This window comes from Heterocephalus glaber, unplaced genomic scaffold, assembly GCF_053883595.1.
Source record: "Heterocephalus glaber isolate CG9 unplaced genomic scaffold, H.glaber_assembly_v1.0 deba00001561, whole genome shotgun sequence".
Classification (NCBI taxonomy): Eukaryota; Metazoa; Chordata; class Mammalia; order Rodentia; family Bathyergidae; genus Heterocephalus; species Heterocephalus glaber.
This window is the reverse complement of record NW_028258349.1, coordinates 9,414,514-9,439,666: the sequence shown is the minus strand read 5'-3', so window position 1 is coordinate 9,439,666 and position 25,153 is coordinate 9,414,514. Positions and strand designations below refer to the sequence as shown.

At 41.5% G+C, this 25,153-nt stretch overlaps 1 long non-coding RNA gene across 4 annotated transcripts in view; it reads left to right on the top strand.

Moving 5' to 3' along the window:
- The window catches only part of LOC110344740 (uncharacterized), a 113,788-nt gene that overhangs the window by 54,488 nt on the left and 34,147 nt on the right, over window positions 1-25,153 (top strand). The gene's annotated exons all lie outside the window — the stretch shown is intronic.

Genomic DNA, 25,153 nt, shown 5'->3' with positions numbered 1-25,153 from the left:
TATTTATTGGCTATCCATATTATCTTTTTTGAAAAATCTATTCCATGTCTTTAGTTCATTTTTATTGGATATTAAACTTTTTACTATTTTTTATATGAATTCTTTTGTATTTTGGATACAAGTACTTTGTTGGATATATTAATTGTGAATAATTTTACTCATCTATGGCTTGTCTTTTTGTTTTATTAACTATGACTTTTGAATAGTAGAAATTCTTAATTTCAAAGAATTCCAGGCTGCCAATCTTTTCTTTTTTCTGTTAAAAAGAGTGACTTCTGTATTTTCTCTGACACCCGAAGATAGATATTATCCTATGTTTTCTTCTGGAGGTCTTATAGTATTAACATTCATGTTTAGGTCTACAATCTATTTTAAGTTAATTTTTTTGTGTAGCATGAAGTAAGAGTTGAGGTTCAATTATCTTTATTTATTTATTTATTTATTTATTTTTGGTACCAGGGATGGAACTTGGTACCTTGTGCTTGCGAGGCAGGCGCTGGAACCACTGAGCTAAATCCCTGGCTCACCTTTATATATTTATAAAGTTCTTTCACTATTTATTGAAAAAACTTTCATTTTCTTCATTGAATTGCTTTGCTATCATTGTTGAAAATCAGTGTGTACGGGATTATTTCTGGACTCTGTATTTTGTTCCGTTGATCTTTAGTCATTTTAATGTTAATATACATAGTTTAGCAATTAATTAAAGCGCATGTCTTCCAATGCTATTCTTCCTTTTCAATATCATTCTAGCTATTACATGTGTATCAGTCAGTGTTTACTAGAGAAACAGATATAACACAAGATACACAAATATATATGAGAATTTACAAGATTGGCTCACAATGGGCACCCACAGAGTCAGTTGTGGAAGAGTGCATAGGGTCTGTCTGCACACTGGAGACAGAAGTATTTAGTCAAAGGTCTGGGGCTCACTGCAGTGTCGGAGGCTGATGGGTCTGTGATGGAAGGCTGAAGAGCCTATGCTGGAAGGCTGAAGGATTCTTGCCAGGAGCTAGAAGCCAGAAAATGATGTCCACGGAGAAGAGGGGAGCTCTTCCAAAGGAACAGAAGCACCATATCCTTCCTCATTTCTCCTTTCTAACATTCAGGAGAGGAGCCGCCCTAGGGTGGATCTCCCATGTCCTAGGGCACGGAATTGCTGGGCCAATTTAGCTAAGCGTCTCTTAACTGAACTTCTCAAATGGACACAATGAATCAACCATCACACAGGTTATTTTAATTTGCATAGAAAGGTTAAAATTCATTTATACATTTCCAGTATTAGAAATCAATATCACGTCTTTCAATCTATGAACATGGTACACTTTTCCATTTGCTTAAGTCTTCTTTAACTTTGCTTGTCAACCTTTTCAGATAAAAGATCTTGCACATACTTTGTTAATGTATTTATTTCTAAGTATTTTATACTTTTTCATGTTATGGCAAATGGCATTGTTTTAAAATTTCATTTCCAATTGTTTGCTGCTGCTAGCCTATACAAATATTCATTTTTTATACTGACTTACCTCAAAATCTTGATAAATTTGCTGATAAATCTTGGTAGATTTCTTAGGGTTTTCTATATAAACTACCATATGATTTTAAGGTACAGTTTTACTTCTTTTTTAATTTATGTCTTTTCTCCCCTCAGTATGCTAACTATGATTTCCAGGACACTGTTGAATAGACATAATGAGAGAGGACTTTCTTGCCTTATTTCCAATCTTAATGGGAAAGCATTTAATATTTTACCTTTCAGTATGATTTTAGTTTTGTATTTATCAGAGGCTCTTTTTATCAAATTGATAAAGTTCCTTTTATATTCTTGGTTAAATCTTTTTTCTTGGATATATGGGCATTAAATCTCACTAATTTTTAATAACTTGTCAGTTCATTTTTTACTGTCACTTTTTTGTTAATGCAGTACATTACACTAATTTATTTACAACTGTTGAAACAACCTACATTCTGTAAAAAAACACTACTTGGTCAAAAGTACTATTATTTTTACATACTATTAGACTTTATTAGGTAATATTTTGTAAATAATTTTATGCCTGTGTTCATAAGAGGTGTTGGTTGGTAGCTGTCCTTGGTTGTAATTTCTTTGCCCTGTTTGGAATCTGTTTCCTGATTATAAAACTTATTGAAGAATTTTCTCTAATCTATTTTCTGAGAGAGTTCATATAATCTGGGAATGTTCTTTTCTTAAATATTTGATAGAATTCACCAGTCAAACCATTTGAGTTTCAAGTTTGTTTTGGACTATAAATTTAACTTCTTTAATAGACTTTTTCAGATTTTCTATTTTAAAAAAAATCAGTTTTGATTAACTGAAATCTCCAAGAAACTCGTTCATTTCATAGTAACTCTCAAATACAATGGCAATACAATTCATAATATGGTATTATCATTTTAGTGTTTGTAGAATCTGTAGAGATGTCCCACTTTTTATTTTTGATATTAATAAATTAGTGTGTTTTCTTTCTTAGTATTTCTAAAGATTATGTATTAGCTTTGTTAATTTTTTTGTTTAAAAAATTTTTTATTTTATTTTTTAAAAATTCTTTTATTGCTACATTTTAGATATATAATACATTTACATTTATGAAAATTTTTATTTTTATTAGTGCATGTTTGTAATACATAATGATTACATTCACCATTTGTTAATATTTTTGAAAATGCAACTTTGCTTTAATTTTCTCAACTACATTATTTATTTATTCATTTTTTGTACTGGGGATTGAACTCAGACCTTGCACTTGTGAGGCAGGCAGCAGAACCACTGAGCTAAATCCTTGGCCCAATTACATTATTTTAAATTTCATTTATATTTCATCTCATCTTCATGACTGTTTTTCTTGTGCTTACTATGTACTTGAATCTTTTTTCTAGTTTCTGATCATTGATCTTAAAACTTACCTCTTTTCTAATATACCTATGAAAAGCTATAAATTCCCTCTTGTCTTCTAGCATTATTTCACAAGGTTTGATGTATACTGTTTTTATTATCATTCAATTTCAATATTTTACAGTTTTCTTTATAATTTCTTCTTCGATTTACAGATTTCTTAGGAGTGTGATGTGAATTTCTACACATTTGTAGCATTTTGATTGTGGTCAGAGAACATACTCTTTAAAATTTCAGTATTTTTAAATATATTGAGACTTGAATTTGGCCAAAAAAAAAAAAAAAGACTTATCTTGGTGAATATTTCAGGTGTACTTCCTTATAAATAATGTGCATTCTACAGTTGTTGGATATAGTGTTCTAACAATGTCAACTAGGGCAAATTAATTGACAATCAACTTCCAGTGTTCTATATATTAATTTCTTGCCCAGTTTTTCTATCAATTATCAAAATGTTAAAATCATCAATAACCATTGTACATTTATCTATTCTCCCTTAATTTTGTTAGGCCTTTATTTATTTTCTATTTTCTTATTTTTGGTACCAGGGATAGAACTCAGGACCTTGCGCTTGCAAGGGAAGCAGCAGAACCACTGAGCTAAATGCCTGGCCCTTTATTTATTTTTTTAATTCATTCATTGTCTGTTTTTTTCTTTTCTTTTTTTATTAGTCTATGTTTGCAGTACATAGTGATTACATTCCTTGTGGGGAGTTGGTACATGTACATAACACATCTTAATCCTTTTTTATCCCCTTCCCTTCCCTTTCACCTTTCTCTATCTCTTGGTCCCCTTCCTTTTTCCAAAAGTTGTATCTCCCCATTTCCTCTCATTTATCTTTCATTTTATTTTTCAGTTCATTTGTAATTTGGGTTTCTCACATAAAAGAAAGCATGTAATGTTATTTAAGCTTATGTGTCTGATTTATTTCACTTAACATGATGGCCTTGAGGCCAATCCATTTTCATACAGATGACTTCAGTTTCTAGAGGCTGGGGATTAGCTCAGTGGTTCTGCCACCTGTCTCACAAATGGAAGGATCTGAGTTCGATCCGGGGTACCAAAAAATATTTCTGTCATTTTGTGCATACATATTTTGGGTTGTCATGTTTTCTTAATAAATTATCTTTTTTTCACTATGAAATCACTATCACTGTGAAATACATATTTTTATTCTGACTTCTGATATTAATATAGCCGAAATAGTTTTCTTATTGCATTTTTGTTCTTTTAAATTAATCTATTTTCATATAAAATATCTCTTGGAGATTGTGTATAGTCAGACATAGCCTTTCTTTTTTTGTTTTTTTTGGGTTTTTTTGGTACCAGGAATTGAACTCATGACGTTGCGTTTGCAAGGTAGGTGCTGTGCCACTGAGCTAAATCCTGGCCCCCTGTTGGACATAGCTTTTGAATCCCATTTGACAATTTGTGACTTTGGATTGGAGAGTTTAGTCCATTATATTTAATGTAATGATTGATAGTCTCAAAATCTACCACCTTGCAATTTCTTTTTCTAATTGCTCCATCTTATTTGTTTTTATCTGTTCTTCCTCTCCTGAATACTTTTGCATTATTTTCAGGGTTCTGTTTTTTTTTTTTTTTTTTTGGTACTGGTGATCAAACTCAGGACCTTGCGCTTGTGAGGCAGTGGCAGAACCACTGAGCTAAATCCCTGGTCCTTCAGGGTTCTATTTTTTTTTTTTGGCTTAAATTCTTTTATTGGTACATTTTAGGTATACAATTAAGTTTGCATTTATCATTGGGTGCTTGTACCTATACATGATGTATTTTGGTTCTTATTTTTCCCCATTCCCTGTCCTCCCTTCACCCCCTCCACCCTTCCCTATTTACAAAGACTTTGTTTCCATTTTTTCCTTTTCTCATAATTTTTCCTTTCCCTTCTTTCCTTTCCCCTTCCTCTCCCACTTCCCCTACCCCTTTGGACCTTTTCTTCCTATTTCAAATTATCAATTATTCGTTTTAATCATTTTAATCCTTATTTACACTTTCAGTTTCTTGCACCAGAGAAATGATTTGGTATTTACACATGTGTGTCCTATTTATTTCACTTAAAAGGATGGCCTCAATATGCATCCATTTAGCTATAAATTTGGGCTGTTTCCAAGCTTTAGCTATTACAAACTGTGCCACTATAAACATGGGTGCACATATATCGCTGTGGTATGATTCTTTTAATTCTTTGGGGAAGATACCCAGCAGGGGACTTTTTTAATTTTTTGAGATAGGGTCTCATTAAACTGCAAAATTGCTCAGGATGGGCTTGATTTGGTGATCTTCCTGCCTCAGCCTCCCAGAGTGCTGGACCTGGCTACTCTCCCAAGTATCTTTTTAAAAGGGAAAAATGTTATTTAAACCATGAAAACTGATTTGTTTTTGGGTTTGGATTGTGATTTAAATTTTATCAGTATTTCCTTAATTTATGGATAGATTAGATGTATTTTAACTTTCTCTGATTCTTGAAAGGCCTTTAATAAAGAACTAAGTATTTTGGTTACAATTGGAGACACAGATTAACATTTATACAAGCTACTAAATAGTGATGTTATGGCTGTGTTTAGATGTGCTCCCAAAACCTTATGAAGTCATAGGTGGGGCTTTTTCAGAGGTGGCTGGATCTAGAGTGTGTGATGCTGGAATTGATTCATGGTGCGATGTTAGGCTTAAGGGCACTAGGGTTAAGAGTGTGAGTGCTGCCTGTCATATGTAGTCTGGATAAGAAAAAGGGGAGAAAGATGCTATTAAGGTCCCTTCTTGCTTTTGCTGTCATCTGTTTACCGTGAACTTCTCCTCTGCATTGCCCCTCTGCTAAGCCATGCTGCCTTGGAGCCAGCTGATTATGGATGGAAACCTCTACAACTTGTAAGCTAGATAAACCTTTCCTCTTTTATGTGTTGAGTATTTTGTCCCAGCAACGAGAAAAGTAACTAAGACAAATGAGCTCTGGGCTGGTTGTCTGGAGAGCTGGCCCTGGCCTTGGCTCTGCCACTAACCAGCAGTGTTACCTTAGATTTCTGACCTCAGTTTCACTGTCTGTAAAATAAGCTGAATGGGTTGTGTGTCCTTATCCCTTTTTGCTTTGACATTTTCGGACTGTCATATGTAGTGGTGACATTTAATCTTCTTGACAGCAAGCTTTTCTTAGGGGAGTAAATGACAGAGGTCCTGGGCATGCTGAACTTCTGAACTACTGGAATAGGCAGAAAACAAAAAAGGGGATCTTGAGGTAGAAAAGCCAAATTTCATTAACTGATAATTTTACACATAACCAACTTTCATTATGAAAGCTAAAACTATCAACAAAAAGAATTTACAAAACCAGATGTTTACTATATTTTCTGGATTTTTACTAATGATGTCTATCATTGTCATCCTGGTACTAGAACTGACAATTCATTCTCTCTCTCTCTCTCTCTCTCTCTCGCTCTCTCTCTCTCTCCCCCTCCCAATTTTTGCTGCTACTCCCAGTCTTTTTCACACATTATGTCTTTTTATTCTCACAATTATCTCAAAGGAGTCCTACTATTCTCGTTTCACAGATTGAAAAAAATTGAGGATCAGTGAGATTAAGTGACTCTTCAAAGGTAATTTAGTAAACTAGGTCATTGTAAATTGCTATTGTTTACATTTCTAATGCTTTTCGGAGAATTCTATCCCAACATTAGGTGACTGTGATTTTACTCAAAGGGACCCACTTTTCTCTCCCCTCATCTGTAACATTGTTGTAATTTTTTATATACTTGATTCTTACAAGAGCATTATGATTATGGGTCCTTCACAGGTCAGGCATCTGAGGCTAAGTGAAATTCTCCAAAGAAACACAGCTGGTAAGTGGTGAAGCCAGGATTTAAACTTATCTCTGGCTGCTTTCAAAGCTCTACATATGGACTACTTTAGTTGAGTCAAGGTTAGGAACAGAACAAAAGTGATCAAGGCAGTATTCAGGAAGGTGTTACTGTTGCTTGGAGCACAATTGATGTATCCATTTTGAAGACTATTTGCCTTTATTTAGTACAGTTTTCCTCCGAGATATAAACCCAACAGAAGTGTCTGCATATGTACCAGAGTGCTTACACGATAATCCAAATGATCACTGTGAATAGATCAAATATATAGATTGCAGTATATTCAGTAAAGATCCATTAAGCAGAAAGAAATTAAAGAACTATACTCCATGTAGCAACTTGGGTGACTCTGGAAGAAGGAATCCAAGCACAAAAGAATACACCCTGTAACTTCATTTACATAAAGTTCCCCAAATAGGAAAGATTCCACTTCTTGTTATAAGTCAGGAAATCAATTACCTGTAGGTGGATGAGTGAGGGGACTGATTAGCAGGGGGTACAAATGGAGTTTTGGGTCTATTTGTTGACCTCAATAGTAGTTACTCAAATGTGTTTACTGTGGGATAATGAATTGAGGTAAACATTTATGACTTGTGCATCTTCCCATAGGCATGTTATATTTTAACAAATTAAGTTTAATGAAGAGAAAAAGAGAACAAAACTAAATGAAAAATTATTTTCTTACCAAATTGATGTAGTTGTCTGTGTTTATCTGTGTCTTATAGATAGCAATTACTTAATCTGCTTTGTGAGGTTCATCCAAAGTTTAAAAAAAACATATAAAGTACACTGTGGTCCTGCAGTTCAGCTCATTGCCTTTATTCTTCACTAAGAGGTGCCTGATCTTCTGGCTTGAGCTTTATAATTCAAGCTTGAAAAGCTCATCTCCAGGAGTCATCTCTGTAAATCCATCAGATTCTGGTAACACAGTGGTGATACAAAGTCTGAATATGAAAGGTACAGGACACTTGACACAAGAAATAGCTAGATTCTTTAATCAAACTATGAGTGAACTTTGAGCATGCTTTCTTGGTTGATGGAATGGACAGGTTTTTTTGTTAGGCCTTGTGATTCTTTGAAGAGGATATTGGTTGAGTTTTACTTTCTAACATCTGCTCCTCTGAGTTTAGCTGAGTGGCACTCACAGGTTACTCTTCTCCACCCGTCTGCTTTGGTGAAGATTTTGCCCTTATGCTCCAGGGAAGGACATGTGACTTAGTCTCAGTCAATCACTGTACTCTCTTCTTTGACTGCAGTGATTGGTTCAGGCAAGTACTCATGACCTAAGTCAAGGCAATCTGGACCAATCAGTCTCAGTTCTGAACTTGGGTTTGGACTGTCTCCTGCTAGTCCAAATGTTTTGCTGGAGAAGAAGTTTATCTCAGAAGATAGTGTGAGAGGGGATGGCATAGAAGATTCTGATTCATTTCTGCCCCAAATCAGCTCGACCTTTGGACCTTTCATTTATATGAGCCAATATATTCTCTTTCTCTTCAAGCCTTTTTTAGGTTGGATTTTCTGTTATTTGCAAACAAAACTGTGCTAACTGTTATGCCCACCTATTTTCTGCCTCCTCTGTATCACCAGATTTACTTCATTACATGAATGATGGTGTGAATTGTAATGACCACCCTCCTGTGGCTGTTGAGAAAAATCTTAATAGCTCAAATGCTGGGAAAATTTCTTTGGCTTGATGATAATGTTGGTAATGATGATGATAACAATACTGGCAAAACCCCAGGCTTTTCCAAACTTCTCAGCAGTTGTATGGCAAGTTCACACCATCTTCTGTTGGCAAGATGTGGCAAATATTGTAGCTCAGCGGTAAGAGTGAGAAACCCATGTCCCAAGCAGTTGGGTGGCTCTTCTTCCTAGCAGCTTTAGCTCTATTTAAACCTCTCAAACTTTTCTGTGTGTATGTGAGTGTGCATGTGCACACGCACGTGTGTAGGAGGGCTTGGACTCTCTTCCTCTTTTGTTATGGGAGAGAACAGGGAGCAGATTGAAACAGGTTGTAACACTTCCGCATGCCTGTGTCCTGGTGCTTATTTCATCATGCTGTCTGCCAATTGGCGTCTGGATTCCTTGCCTCTTTGATTTATGTATTTATTGTAAAGCAGCCAAATTTCAGAGAAGAGGAGAGGATATTCTAATTTAATAGTAAGAGCAAGGTGTAATTTCTTATAAATGGAGGGAAGTACACCCACATCTTTAGTTGATGTCAGAAAATGAGAATCTGTTCAGGGCTTTCTCCACCCATTTAAACATTAAGACATAGGATGTCATTTCACCAAATGAATATCTCAGTGCTTTTATGAGACATGATCATCGTATTTTTGTAGGTGTGATTTTTAAATTTGGTAGGTATTAAAACAAAGATAAGAAGAATGGGAAAAACCCCATAATCTTTCAAACAAACATAGCCCTTCAATTTTAGACCAATCACGATTTTTCTTTTTTAAATGGCTTAAAAATATGTCTTATAGGGGAGCATAAGTTTGTCCGCCAGAGCTGGTGGACGTTGCAAAATTCAGGGCCTGAAACAGCTGGGAAGGCCTGAATAGGTCTGTGGAAATAGTTGGAAGGTGCCGAATAAAAATGGCTACAGTGGTAAGCAATCCCCACGCTCCCTGAGGCAGCAGGCTGAGAGCCCCTTGTTTGCCTGGCTTGTATCAAGAGCCCCCGTGGGACTCCATCCCTGTTGTCTTTGTAGGAATATTTTCTATCTTGGGTACTACCCTCCCTGGCTTCCCTCCACAGAAAGTAAATTTATTCTTTCAGGCTGAGTGGTGCTGCCCAGCAAAATGTCAGTGTGTGGTGGGGAGGGCTGGCAGGACAGGACCACGAGCCTGGGTCTGGGCAGGTGCGTCCCTCCTCCCTCCCAGCATCTGGCCCACACTAGGGGCTCAATCGGTGTGTGCTGCAGACTCTAAATTCTATTTATCTGGGTTTGAAACGTGAAATTCTCTCTGTTCCTGTCTTGCCCTCCTCCACCTCTCCTAATCCTTTCTGAAGACTTCTGGGCAGCTTTTGTTTCACCCCTGGGTGTGCTGCAACTTTGGAGAGACAGGCTGAGGGTGTGGACTCAGATTCTAGCCTTGGCTTTGCAGTGCCTGACTGATGTAGCAGGTATCTCAATCACAGCATGCCTCAGTTTCCCCTTCATTCAACATGGGTATAATAATATTTGTCTCCTTACCTCTTGCAGACATGGTAAAATTCAAATGGAATTATAGATGTGAAAATAATTAGGAGAAAAGCTCTACGCACGATCGTTATTACTTTTGTTAGAGCCCTCCGTAATCACACGCTTCTGCTAAAGACATGGTCTGAGACAGGAAAAGAAATAAGATTTGCATCTGACTGCAACCTTGGGATAGAAAAATCCCCTTATTCTGTTTCCTCTTTCTGGAGAGAACTTGATGTGATCAGGTCATTGCATGTAAAATGCTTTAAGAATGTGATCTGTACTTCATCATTTTAAAATTCAAACATTCCTGAGCCTTTTTTCCCCTCACCCCATTCATATTTATCTTCTTGGTCTTGCCTTCATTGGGTACCACATTTGTATTGATAAATTGTAGGTAGTGGGAGATGTATTGATGGGATAGAGACAGTTCAAAATGTAGAGTGCTGTGGCTTTGCATATCATTACACCTAGCTAGCTTTTTGCCTCCTGAAAGCTGTCGATTTGTGCATTATTGCTATTCAGGCTGATAAATGACAGTAATTGTTCTTAAGTTGAAGAGCCGGTTTAATATGCTGTCTGGCCTGGGAATTTCCTGAGCACCAGGGTTAAACTAGTGCTCCACTAGAGCTAGCAAAATGGCTCTTTTTTTCATCACAGACTATAGAGTTAATTGAATTACTCGCCATTCATGCAGTTTGTAGCCTTGATTCTAAAGATACCATGCACTGTGTGGGGGGGGGAGGAACATTCTACGGGGCTCAGGGTAACCATGGGCCCTGTTTCAAGGACATGCCCCCCCTTCCCTGAGTGGGGGCACTTCACATTCGGCAGCTCAGTTTGCTGTCTGGCTCCTGGCCTTGCTGCAGGTTACTTTGGGTAGTGTCTCCAAGGCTACCCCAGCCATACAGTCATAAAGGAGAGCAGAATCCCTGAAGCTGCAGAGATGATTTTTTTCTGAGCCTCTTTTGCATCTTTTCTCAAATCAGAGGACTTTTGTGCGTTTTATTTTGTTTGCTTCGTTAACTTTTGCGTTTGGAACTTGTTCTATGATTTAAGTGGCGATTAAGTTGCTGCTTGCCATCTGTGGGGCAGAGCCGCAGGCACAGGTCATTCTGTTTTCACTGCTGTTGACCCAACCTCTAACCCAACCATTCCATCCCAGGGCTCCTTCAAGCCACCTTCTCAAACAGAAGTGTCTTCTCTTGGCGGAAGGTGGAGAAGAAATTCACTGTAAGAAACTGGAGAAGATCGTCTGCCCAGTGAGAACTGTTTTGTTGGATTCTATAGTGTGGACAGGTTTTCGGAAAAGTAGCCTCTTAGCTGTTCATCTGACAATCTTATCTTCACGGTATTTCTGGGCTGGTTGTCCCCATGGAAACCCAAAAGCAAACGCAAAGTGAATTAGAAACCCGGCTTTTCTCATTGACCCCATCTTTGAGACGACTTGTTAAAAAATTTCGTATTTGCTGCTGCCTGGAGCTGAGTGTCTCTTTCTCCAAAGCCTGGCCCCTCAACTTCTGTCTCATTTTACAAGGTTAAAATCAGGTCATTTCTCTCACATATTTTTCTCTTCTTTCTCTCTCATTCTTTCCCTGAATGAAAGAGAATGTTGGGTACCAAGTGGTGTTTCGTGCCCTAACTGGTAACATTTACCCTCCTTCTGTTCAATTTAAGAATGCTCTTTCTGCATGCTTTCTCTTTGATCTCAGAGCTCACATGTGCCCACTGAAGCAAGACTGAGGGATAGGACCCCATGCCAGAGTGACTGGAGTAGGGATAGGCCCTCATTTAGGAACATTAACCATTTCTCATCATCGAAGTCCATAAAAACCCATCTTATGGTACCTGACAAGATATGAGATAATGAAAGAAGATTGCTTAAATGTAAATCATTTGGGTCTGTTGGTAACACTGTTTAGAATTAAATTCATGTGTAATAGAACTTCCAATCAGAAATGAACAGTTTCCCAGATAAAGCTATCACAAGTTCCATAATTTCATGTGGATGCTTCCAGCGCTAATGGAACCGCTGCATTGTGCTTGATAATGCTCTGGGCAGAAAGGACCACTTTTCCTAATTCAGTATCTAGCAAACATGACTGCAGATCATTCACCCCAGTTCTCCCTGTCCAGCACCCCAGAACTGTACATCACATACCTTTAATGGATTAGCAAGAGGGGCACTCACATACGACTCCTCTGTGGAGTGGAAGAAGACCCTTCTACAGCCTCACAGGGCCCTGTGGAGACTTGTAGGGATTGATGAAGGTCAAGGGCCCTTTTGAGCCTCTGTGTCCCCCACCGCCCACCTCTGCACTGTACACCCTTGGCTTTTTTAAGCTTTGTGCTGGAAACCCAGTAAGCCCCAGAGCAGGAGATGTGCCCCTCTGGTGTCTTGGGAAATACCTTTGGTGAGTACATGGGAATAAATGATACTGAGTCAAATGCCATTCCTCCTTCAATCCACTTTCAAGCCTTCTGATTGTCAGAAGAAAGGCTTATTTGGTGCAAGTATGACTTTAACACCTGCCTCCTTATTACTTTTTTTTATTAAAAAAAAAGAAAAGGGAAAGCAAGCCTCGGATTCAGAACCTTCTTCAAGCAACAGTATTCAGCTAGAGCTAAATAATGCCACTTTAAAATAATGAAATTTACGGTACAGATGCATTTTATTTATGACAAATGATACTGATTTCTCTTTATGGTTGAGATAAAGATTCCTGTTAAATACATTTCTTTAAATAAAAAGACTCAACTTAAAGGAAAATGTTGACTAAGCAGAAGCACAAGTCATGCTGTCTCCTGTGATGGATCCTGAGGCTGACGTGGTGATCACTGTAGCCAAGGAAGCGGCCCGGTTGCTGGGAGGGGCTGTTGGTCCAGGGCTGATCCCCTCTCCCTGGAACTCCTTCATTGCTTTAGAAATCACTAACTCTGCCTGAATTCTGAACTATTTTAAAAATAGGGGCCAGGGATTTAGCTCAGTGGTTCCACTGCCTGCCTTGCAAGTGCAAGGTCCCGAGTTCGATCCCTGGTACAACAAAACAAAACAAAAACAGGAATAAACAAACAAAAAACACTTGAAAAACAATTATTATGGGTCAATTAAAAAAACTCCAAAAAACAAAAGCTAAAAAAAGGTAAATATATTTGAAGAGATGTATATGTTAATTATCTTGGTTTGATCATTCTATAATACATACATGTTCTTAAGTATCAAACTGAGATCTGTAATTATGAACAATTATTATGGGTACATTAAAAATACCTTTGTTCTAGCTGGGAGCATGCCTGTAATTCCAGCATTCTGGGAGGCTGAGGCAGGAGGATAACAAGCTCTAGCCCAGCCTCAGCAACTTAGTAACAAAGAGAGACTCTGTCTCAAAATAAAAAAATTTAAAAAAAAGAGCTATAGATATAGCTCAATGTGAAGGCCCTAGGGACGGACAATCCCCATTACCTCAAAAACAAAACAAAACAAAACAAACCCAAAATAGAAATAAACAAAACACCCCACCATAACTAAAGTGTATTTTTTGTTTGTAAAAGGAATATTCTTTGTGTAAAATTTGAAATAATAGAACACACACACACATCCACCTGCACACCGCACACGCACAATAAAGAAAATGAAAGAAGGATATAGAATGCTCTAAGATCTCATCCATTAGAGATAACCATTGCTAATGTCTTGGTTTATTTTGCATTAGTCCTTTAATATGCAATAATACATACATTTCTTCTCCTTTAAACAAAACTGTGGTTACAATGTACATATAACTTTAAGATCTGTTCCTTGTTTTTCACTTGAACTGTGAACATTTCCCCATGTCATGATTTTTTTGTGGAGCCCAGTATTTGATCATTCAATTCAAATCAATCTGATAATATTTATTAAAGTACATTGTAGGCATTTGGGATGCACCGGTGCCCAAACAAAAATGCTTGCCCCAAGGAGTTTAATTCTGGGTACTTTTGGCTGAAACCCAATTTGCTCAACCAGTGCCTGATAGTTGTAGATTTAGAAGGTTCAATACCATAAGTAAATAATGCTGCAACTGACATTCTGCATCCTGAAATCTTTTGCACATTTCTATTTCCTTCAGAGAAATCTGTGGAAGTAGATTCTCTGGCTATAAAGATATAAACTTTTCAAAGCTTATGGCAAGATCTACTTTACTTTTCGTACAATGATTTGTCATTTGTACATTCTTGTCCATGAGGTGTCTGTGAGTTTTTGTTTTTTGCTCACTTTCTAATTTTTTTTTTTGTTTTGGTACCGGGGGTCGAACTCGGGTCCTTGCGCTTGCGCAGCAGGCGGCGAAACCACTGAGCTAAATCCCTGGCCTTTTACTTACTTTCTAATTGCTTTTTTTTTTTTCCACTGTTGAGTTTTGAGAACTCTTTATATATTCCAGATATTAGGCCTCTGTGGTCTGTGTGGTTTGCAACTATTTTCTCCTGATCCATAGCTTATCTATTTTCTTCAGAAGGAGTTTGCAGAGCAAAGTTTTTAATTTTGGTGAGGCCAAATTTGTCAATGTCATCCACTTGACTTTTAAACCAAACTTTTAAACTTGACTTTTAAACAGTAATGAGAACCAAAGTCCTCTTAAAAATACATATTTCTCACTAAGTGCAAGGGATTTATTTTGGATGGGAGAGGCCATGGTGAGAAAATGTGCAATTCTTGCCTGTATGGACTTAGACAGAGAATAAAGACATAATTTCACTTATATAATTGCAGTGGAGAAAAATGCTCTCCAGAAAAGGAGCAGGCATAGGTGGCAAAGCCATTCACCTCATGGTCACGATGAGAGAGAGAAGGGCCAATATCCCTTTAAGGGCAGTGCCCCCAATGACTTAAGACCTCCCACTGGGCCCCACCTGTTAAAGGTTGTACTATCTCCCGATGGCGATGGCACCAACCTGGGGACAAAACCCTCAACACATGGCCCTTCAGGAACATTTAGGATCCAAATTATGGCAGCGTCTAAAAAGGCCTGAAGGAGCATTGTTTATGTTGAATGAGAAGAATGAAGAAGAGCTGGCCGAACAGTGAAAGGGGAGTGGATGCAAAGACCACCAAGAGAGGCAGGAGAACTTGGCATGGATGAGGTGTGGGAAAGCTGGGTGGGATGGGGCACAGGCGCTGATGGGATGCACAGCCAGCGGCAGGCTCTGGAGATTTTGGTGGGAGCTGAAGTGTTATCCCTAGAGCAATAGGCACCAAGGAAAAGTTTCATTGGATGAAGGCCTTTGTGAACAATTTACTGAACTTTACAAAAAGAATAACGTCATACTTTTTCTTACACAGAAATATCAATTCTGCGTGCATATGAATAAGGAATTAGATACCTAGATTAGTGGTTGATTTATTTACAGATTGAGGTCTGGAATACTTTTCACTTAAAAATCCTTTTCAAGGGGCTGTGGGTGTAGCTAAGAGTCAAGGCACTTGCCTGGCATGCTCAAAGCTCTGGGTTCAGTTCCCCAACACTGGAAAAATATCATTTTCAAGATTTCCATTTTATGTCTAGGATACGTGAAACATGCTTGGTTTCAAAAACTGGCCTAAATTAGAGAGATACAAATGCCTCAGGGAGAAAATAATCATGACACCATCAGATATGACAGGTAATGCCTAGGGTTGCCAGAGGCCTGAGGTATGGCGGGCATAAGCATCAGGAAGTGTACATGATTATTTCAGTGTGCCATAAAATCAGTCTCTGTGGCATTGCCTTTCCAGATTTGCTTCTGTGTTTCCGACCTATTTCTTCATACCTTGGTCTGTGCAAGAATTTGGAAATGCCCATTGCTTGGGAAATCCCTTCCCCTCCCTTATCTAGGGGGTCAGGCTAATAGTGGTCCTGCCTGTGGGGAGACAAAAGGACAAGCAAAAAAAAAGAATAAGAGAAACAGGCCTTTCCAAGTGTATCTCATGTGCTCAGAATTCTCATTTTTGATACTCATGGGACACACGCACTGGACGACATTTAGCTGGAGCCCGTGGCCTGACCTGTAAGGTGTGCGTGAAGGTATATTGAAGATCTGGACTGTGTCCTGGAAAGGTGTATTGGGAAGTGGAGGATAAGGTTTCATGGGTGCTTTCTGTCCTGTACCTGGCCTCTGCCAGCTCCAGGCCAACTCTCCATGCTTTGGCAGCGCCCCCTTACCCCCATGTGGAGGAGATGGATGTTGGGGACCTGCAGGAGTTCCATTGAGGCTGCGCACCCACCAAGTTGCCTCTTTGTGGGGGCGGAAGGGAATAGGCCAGTTGTAACACCAGCTGTCGGTGCACAAACTCCTTAGTTTCAAAATCATGCCACAGACAGAATTAAAAACACCACACTTGAGTTAAAGTGAGCGAAAGGAACAAAGAGAAAAATTTCTGACACAGAGCAGAGTGATAATGTGCTGGATGGAGAAAAGGGTCTCGCTCAGAGATGCCCAGGGGGCCCATTGGACTTTTGATGACTAAACAAACAGATAACCCTTAAGCACCTGCCTGTCCTTATCTGAAAATAACCAATATCTATGAGTATATTAGGCTCGGGTTCTCCCTTGCTGGTCTGTCATATGAAATTTGGCAAATTGTTGGCTCAAGGATGTGACAGATGCACCTTTACTTTAACCGTGTAGGAGATCTGAGGGGTGAAGGGGGAATGCTAATGCCCTCCCTGCATAGGGCTCAGCCCTCCAAGTGGTTAGGATGCGCAGCACACTGCAGATCGCTGAGTGGTCTGGGAAGCACTTAGATATTCCATTTCACTATTATATATGTTTTTAAAAGTAGACACAGCTTCAAATGAAATGCAAAACAACAGCTCTGGGGAGCAGCAGCCCCTTTCCCTGTCACAGTATTTGGAACGTGTCAGAAATACCTAATGGCGAGGGAGGCTTTGGCCATCTGGTGGCCTTGAGAGTGGGCGTGTGGGCCACAGCCTGCGGGGTGATGCAGAATTAATATCCTCTAAGGCTGTGCTTCTTCTGATGCTTCCCACGCCCCTTGGGCAGGTCCCTGCCCTCTGCCATCTTGTTGTTCATCCCATAGACGCATGCAGGTGCCTATTCTGGACATACCTCAGCTTGGTTCATGGGGACGCCAGAGTCATACACCATCCTTGGTGATTTATTCCCATGCCTCTCCTTCTTCCTCCTCTAGGTGGACTGTGAGCATGTTGAGGACAGAGGTAACATCTTACTTATCTTCATATCCCCTTGGGCATGATAGAGCACCTGGTACAAAGTGGGCATCTGTTGAATGCTGAGTTGGAGAATAATGTTAGGAATGCTAATCTTTCTTCTCTCCTTTGAACCTGTTGGCTTTGCATCCATCTTGGGCTCACTATCCCTATCCATTCTTTTAGTGAGCTTTTTCTGAGCCATCTCTTCATACCTGGCACATGGCTACATTTGAAGGCTGCCAGTAAGAGCTGATGCAGCTGCCTGTGTGATTTAGTCCACCTGGGGCGTGTGTCTTGGGTGTTATGGGGCTTCCCTCATCGTGGGCAGGATGTCTGATTGTGCTATGGCCATCTCAGCATCTGTGGCCTGTTAGGGTCCCCAGGTGTCCCAAGAAAGAGAGTGAGATGGGAGATACAGGAGCCCTGCTTTCCCAAAAGGAGACAGTAGGCTTATGCATTTTGGACCACATGGAGAATTCCATGGATATCCACATTTATTAATCAGGAAAACTAATGGGTGAGCCAAATGTTTGGATTATTAATAAATAGTTTGGTTTAAATGGGGGATTCATGGGTGGACACAGGGTCACTGTTGTATATAGGAGAGCTGTTAGGCACACCAAGGTTGGAGCAAACTTCCAACCCATTTTCTGCTCCAGCTCTTTGGCCTGAGATGGGTCCCTGTGGCGTGTCTCCCCAGGAACCAGTGTGGATGACTAACTCCCCCTTGATTTCCTCTTTGTCTTTACCTTGTCCCTGGGAAGGATGAAACATTCGGGGACTAAGACACAGAGTGTGGGTTTGGGGAAGTGAACACAGGGCATTTAGAGTTTAGGGGGCTTTCAGCCTGGCCCAGGCAAGGCTCCATCTTTGGCTCCTGACCACCCCCACCCACAGTCTCTTCTCTGGGCCTCTCTGCCACACAGGCATCTGGTTCAGGCTTTGAGCTTCTGTCTTCTTTCCCTAGTGAGTGGTTTCCAGGAATTCTCACCTTCCCCAAACCACTAGGGGAAGCCCCTCCTTGCCTCATTTGACTAGATTACATTGCTTCTTCCTCTTTGCAACTCAAAACAGAGAAGTGCACTGAGGAGGAAAACTTATTTTTTCTCTCTTCCCTCTGGAAGCCAGCCTTGATCCGAATGTTCCTATAGCAACATTAATTCTCCCAAGTTGCACCTACTGTATAATAAGTTATATATATAGAAGACCTACTGGGATCCAAATACCCCATATGTGCAAGCGAATGAGTTAATGCTGCCGTGAGAATTAGCAACGTTCTGTTTCCTGATTTTCATACTTTAAAAGTTACAACCTGTGTTTGCTGGGCGCTCTGGATACGGGGCTTGGGGAAGGGTGTGGGTGCTATTCTGGCAGTGACCTGCCTTCATCGCAGAGCCAAGGGGTCTCCAGAGAAGTTTTGTACCTTGAGATGGAAAAAGCTTGGGGACACCAAGGTCCTTTCTACACCGGCTGGAACTATTCCTCGAGCTCAGCTCTGGCTGTCTTGGCCTCCATGATTATGTGACAGTGAAGCTGGACAGCAGGGACCTCAGAGCGGGAGAAAGAACCTGATAAGTCTTGCAGACAGATGGGGGCCAGCCAGGCCTGGGGCCTGATGCCGCTAGGATCCTGTGGTAGGGGTGTGCAAGCTATCCCAGACCAGTGCTTTTGCTTCCTCCTCCCAGGGCTGGTGGGAAAATGTAGATTGTTTGGTTCTTGAGAAAATTCGGGCCCTTTGTGGGTTTCTGAGCTGTTGGCTTGGTTACGCACTGTCTGTGAGGAAGGAACAGGCAGGATGATGCTGGTAAAGATGCTGGTTAACATTTAGAGCCACATCACAGGCCAGGCATGTTGCTCAGTGGTCTCCATAGTGAACAGTTTGCTCTTACAACAGTCCTGTGAAACACCCTCTGCGATGGTCTCCCATTATACAGATGAGGAAGCTGAAGTTTGGATCAACTGAATGAGTCAGGCAGCAGCTGGAGTCAGAATTCTCAAGCTGTGTTTCCAGAAGCACCTGTTCTATGTGCTGTCACAGATGCTGGTGGTATGGCCTGCATATGGAGCAAGACCCCTCGACCTGCCTCTGCCTCTTTAAGCTCTGCCTTGTGTCTACTCCTGTGGCCTGGAGGTTCACAGTGTGGCTTTAATGCACAGATGGCAGGTTGGGGGGCCTCCTGGCATGTGTCCTGGAACTGCTACCCCTCTGCTCCCTCCCACATCTTCTGGGGCATCAGAGGTGTGGCTGGCAGGCAGGGAGGTATGGGCGGGTTCCGCTGGATGTCTCTCTCAGGAGAGGCACGCCTCACCTGCCCACCACAGTCAGGACCCGCCCCGGGGAAAACCAACATCTGGGGTTTTGTGCCTGGGGGGGCTTTGTTCATGTGTGCTCAGTGCAGTGCCTTTGCTAAAAGAGGCACTTGTGAGCATAAGGCAAGGACGAGAGTCAAAGTGAAGAGTGACAGGAGGGACTACAGTGGAATCGGCCATCAGGCCCGGAGGCTGGGGAGGAAAGGTCCAATGTAAGGAGAAGCTTGTTTTTTGGGCCCCTGTGGGTGACCCTGATCCTCAGAGGCTGGCAACAACCTTGTCTGTGTGTGTGTGTGTGTGTGTGCGCGCGCGTGTGCGTCCCTCAGGGGCCTTTGGGCAGAGTCTGGGGCTTCAGGCTCTGGCTGGGCCTCTGGCTATGACTCAGATCACTATCAACCACCAGGGGGCGCCGCCGTTCAGTTTGCTGCCTGATCTACAGTTTCGTATTTTAAAAACTGCTTAAGAACCAGTACCTTAAAACCAGAGTGGGAAGAGTCCAACTCATTTCTGGCCGTTCCTTCCTTCCTGCATTTAATGAAAGGCCTTTTCCTATTCTGCCCACAGTCGACGGATGCCCTGAAGGGGCATAAAACTCAATAGACACGCACAGAGATAAAAACCCCTCTAAAAGTTCTTGGTTCTAAACCTTCTTTTATGGCCTCGTATGGGAGTGCTCCTGGAAGGCTATTTTGGGAAATGAAATGGTCTGTTTGTCCCCTTGTAAAGCCGGGCTGCTCTCCTGCTGGTGCTGCTAGTCCCCCTGCCCCCAAGAGCTGGGTTCAGCTGTGGAGCAGCAGTCATGAAGCCAGGTGGTCCAGGGAAGGGTGGCAGTAGTGGGGTCATGGCAGGCTGCTCGGGGGCTCTGGAGACTGGCGTTCACACCCACCAGGGCGCCAGTCAGTAGTACAGCTACAGTGGGAAAATGTCAACTTCCAACTTGGGAGTGTGCAACGTGGTACAGAGGTGTGCGTGCTGCCCCTGGTCCCCCTTGCAGCCCTGAGTGGAGGTCTCAGGAGGACAAAAGGTGGTACAGGTCGGGGGCCTGGAGGCCTGGCGGGAAAGCCCAAAGTGGGGGAAGGAGGCTGCCACATGGGCTGAAACTCTCTCATTCATCATTTCTCCACCTTCCTCACAGACTGGCCCGGTAGAAGGCATGGCACTGCTGACCACAGGGAAGTGCAGATCAGTTAGCTCTTGGCTTTTGGTGTTCAAAGGCGCATTTGTCTGCTAGGGCTACCATAACCAAGTGCCACAGTCAGGGCAGCTTATCACAGAAATTTATTTTCTCATATTTCTAGAGGCTGGAAGTCTGAGATCAAGGGGTTGACAGGCTGGTTTCCTTTGAGACCTTCCTCCTTGGCTGGTAGATGGCTGTCTTCTCCCTGCGTCTGTGTCTCAGCCTTTCCTTTTAAGGAGACCAGTCATACTGGATTAAGACCCATTCTAGTGACCTCATTTCAGCCTAATTACCCCTCTAAAGATGCTGTCTCCAAATAGAGTCATAGTATGAGGTGTCAGGGGTAGGATTTCAACATATGAATTTATCTGGCAGTGATAGGGAGCAATTTAGCTCAGAAAAGAAGACATAAACAAAAGATTTAGAAGACATCCAAAATAAGGGAAAAGACTTTCAACTTTCACTCCCTTCACTCTGAAACTAAAGATTCCCCTGGCAGGAGGGGAGGTAGGATGGAGTCAGGGGAAAGTGGGAGCCTAGCTGTCCCTTAGCGATCGCCACTTTCTTCCAGTGCCCCTCTGCTCTCATCTCCATTTCTCCCTCCTTCTGCTTCTTTCAAAGCCTTCAGTGCATGGCAAGTCCATGGTTGAGTGTAGTGAGCTCTTCATGGAGCCAGATTCTGCCCTGGCTCCTGCAGATTCTAGTCCTCCACTCTGAAGATTGCATCCTTTGGGGTGTTAGCCCTCCAACGTATAATCTGTTACATTAACCAGGAAGGGGAGAGTGGAAAACGGTAATAATAATCCACCAACCACCAGCCTGGGGAGATTTCCACACCAGCTGCAAGTCCATCTAACTGTTTTCTGCCCATGTGAAGTATCTGGGAAGATGGGTAATATTTAATCTGGAATGTGGGGATGGGAAATAGAGGTAGAGTTTCTGGCTGGTGGAGATGAAAACCCTGCTTTCCTATCCCAATACTCCAGGAGATGTGTTCTCCTAATAATATCTCCAGGCTGAGAGCAGTTCAGGGTAAGTCTAGTTTTGAATGTAAAGGTTCATCAGTTCCCAGAAAAGGAGTTCCAGCCATGTCTAAGCAATGAGAAGCAGTGAGAAAGCTCCTGCCTCACCCAACTTGCTTTTATCATCTCTTTCCATTCTCTTGCACTTTCCATGTGGTCCCAATGTGTAGTGGGCATTCAAGAGTTAAAGGATACTTCTCTCTAGGAGAAGTCAAAAACTTCTCCCCTCCCTGGGGCTCCAGAAGACCCAATGGCTCACCCAGTATTCCAGTATCTTGATTAACGTTGTTTATTAAGAAAAAAATATTGCAAATCCTCAATAATAATTTAAATTATTTTTGTTTTATTAGTATAAAATGATATCAAAGTTCAATAACATTTATTGAGTTCTTCCCATGTGCCTGGCACTGTGTTAGCACTTTCCCCTGCATTATTTCATTAAATCCTCATAACCACTCAATAAAGAAGATAGTAACATTCCTGACTGCAGATCATACAAAAGTAAATTTAAGCTCCTTTTTTATAGCCTTTATACAACTATAAAACCAAGCCACATTTGCAAATTAAACACAAACAAAATTATAAAACCAATACAATTTAAAATAGCATCATTCGTTTAATGGAAAGGATGATGTTATTTTGCTGAAACTTAGTCACGACATACAGCACGAATCCAGAACTTACAAATACATCCCAGGTTCTCTCCAGATTGGTGCGATTACATTTCTTAGGGGTCAAGTTGGGGAAGGCTGACTCAATTCTTTCATTTCTTTGTTCTCTTGTTACTATCAGTGGTGGCAGGAGAGGGATGTTGTCTTTCCTCGCCCTCTTCTTTCTTTACCTCTCTCATTCCTTGCTGAAGAGCCAATAATAAAGGGAAGATAATTTATCAGCACATAAAGTTATGCTATGAGTGCTGTCGAGATTATCTAGATAAAGTCACTGGCAGAGCATAAAGAATTTGACGTGTCTAAAAATCTCCATACTGGCTCTAAAAGATTTGACCCTTGTCTGGGGCGTGCATCCAGAGGGAGACCATAGGGATGGCAAGAAACTGAGAGGATGAGAGAGACCAGAAAGAGAATGTTCTGGGTGTCGTTGGTGGGTCCTGCATGTCCTGAAAGTCCACACAATGGGAAAAAATTGGAGGAGAGTATAGATGTGTTATATGAGGTGTGATTAAAAACTGTGGTGAATGTTTAAATTAAAAAATTATGACAGTAAAAGACACATAGCCATTAATCCTGCTAAAATACCCCTCCTCTCTTTGAACACACTTATCTTATCACTCTTGGAAGCAGTTCTGGAAGTCCTCTTTTGTGAGTGTTTTTGGTTATGCTCTTGTGGCTGCCACAATATCCTGAATCAATTCAAAATATTTCCCTTTCATGGACATTTTGACTTTGGGGAAGTGCCAGAAATCACATGGTGCCAGATCCAGTGAATAAGGTGGACAAGGACACTCCATAAAGTTTTTCTAAACCTGCCTTTCCTTTGAATAGCACCCAGCAGCAGCATTCATTATATATTTTTAATACAACTTTAAAGACACTTATGAAAGAAGACTTCCAGAATTGCTTCAGAAATTGGCAAGAATGATGGGAGAAGTGTGTTTGAAATGAGGGTGAGTATTTTGAAGAGGATTAATGGCAATGTGTCATTTACTGTAATAAATTTTAAAGAATTTAAACATTCCCCATATATTTTGATCACACCCTCATATATCCCAGGCCAGTCTTTTGGAGAATATGCCATTGTATCCTCATCCTGAGGTTGCTGTGAACCAGGTCTTGTAGGTCCATGAACAGAATTCCATAGCACCATGTGATATTTCCTCAGCCTTCGTGCATTGGTTGCATATTCTGCCCACTTTCGTCCCTCATGAGAAGAGTGAATTTTGCCGCTCTCATGATGGAAAACACAAACTTGGCATGAAAATCACACAATGATCAGATACCCAGGTGCTCTAGATTTTATATTCACTCTGTCTTTAACTTTTTTTTTTAAATTTAAGACTGGGTCTTGCTATGTTGCCCAGACTACTCTTAAATACCTGGCATGTGCCCAACTCACTGAATCTTTTAGATAGGTTTTCATGACGTGAGAACTCTTGATACATTAAAAATTAGCAGATGAGTTGTAACCCCCTGAGAATATATACATCTATGGTTCTTGGTTTGAGAAACTCAAGAGTCTGCTCAAAGCTGGGTGTGGTGGTACACACCTATAGTCCCAGTGCTAGCAGGCTGGAGGATTCTGAGTGTGAGGCCACCTTGAGCTACATAGTGAGTTCAAATACAGTCTAAATTGCATAGTGAAACCCTGTGACAGACAGACAGTCTTCCCAGAGGAGGTGGTGCCTGTTATGATAGCAAAGTGCTGCCACAAAGGTGCACTAGCTTCCAAAGCAGAGGGTAATGATTTGCGTTCTGTGGTGCCACCACTAGCCAGACGACTTCAGAATGGAGATTTTATTCCTCTAGGCCCTCAGTTTTCTAAAAAAAAAAATAGTGTTCACAAGATGATGGGGGTCCTGAGTTCATTCCCCTGTACCAAGAAAACAACAACAACAACAACAACAACAACAAACAACAAGATGGTGGGGCCAAATGTGACCACAAAGACACAAGCACTGTGACCTTTGTCAACCAGGGTGGGCTACACAAAACGCTGGTGTGGGGCATGGCCAGTGGAGGGAGCCGGGTGCCCATTGTCTGGGCTACTCCTCCTGGTCCAAGTGTCCAAGTATGAGAGTGGCTGGTTGAAAGCAGAGGACTTGAGTCCTGTAGGGCATTCTGCTCTTTTGTGAAGATGGAGAGATACACAGGGCCTGTCCTGACTCTCATCCTTGATCCAAAGGATGAAAACACTGAGTGACAGTTTCTGCAGAGGACCATGGTGGCCCTGGGGCAGGGCTGGGTGGGCACAGGCACCCTGCATGCTGCTTAAGAACCTCAGAGTCCAGCCTTCCTGCAGGACTCTTCCTCTGCTAGGATGCATGGGACAGATTCCCCCAACCAAATAAGGGTTGAGACATGCATGGGCCCACATGGGAAAGAGGCCCTGAGAGCTCAGCCTAGCATCCCTCCCTGGAGACCACCTTGGGGGACCCCATGCCCAGGAGTGAGTAGCATTGGTGCCCTTGAGGGGTTGGGTGAGAGCTGTACATCCATATGCTAGGTGGCTGAGAGGAGCCATTGGCGGGAACTCAGGTGCCTGGAGAGGAGATTAGACCTGATGAGGCTTTGGAGGTGTGTGAAGATGAGAACTATGTAAGCTAAGGTGGGAGTCTTGTCCTCACAGTGGGAGGTAGCCCACCGGGGGTTCCACTCCTCTCTGAGTGGGCAGAGTGGACCTAGGTCCTCCACTGAGAGCTCACATGTCCTTGTTGGCCAGGATTGCTTCCCTCTCCTCTCTCTTTCTAGAACTCTGAATGGCTTTAATCATAACTTGGACAAAGATCTGCAGTGCGGGGCCAGCTCAC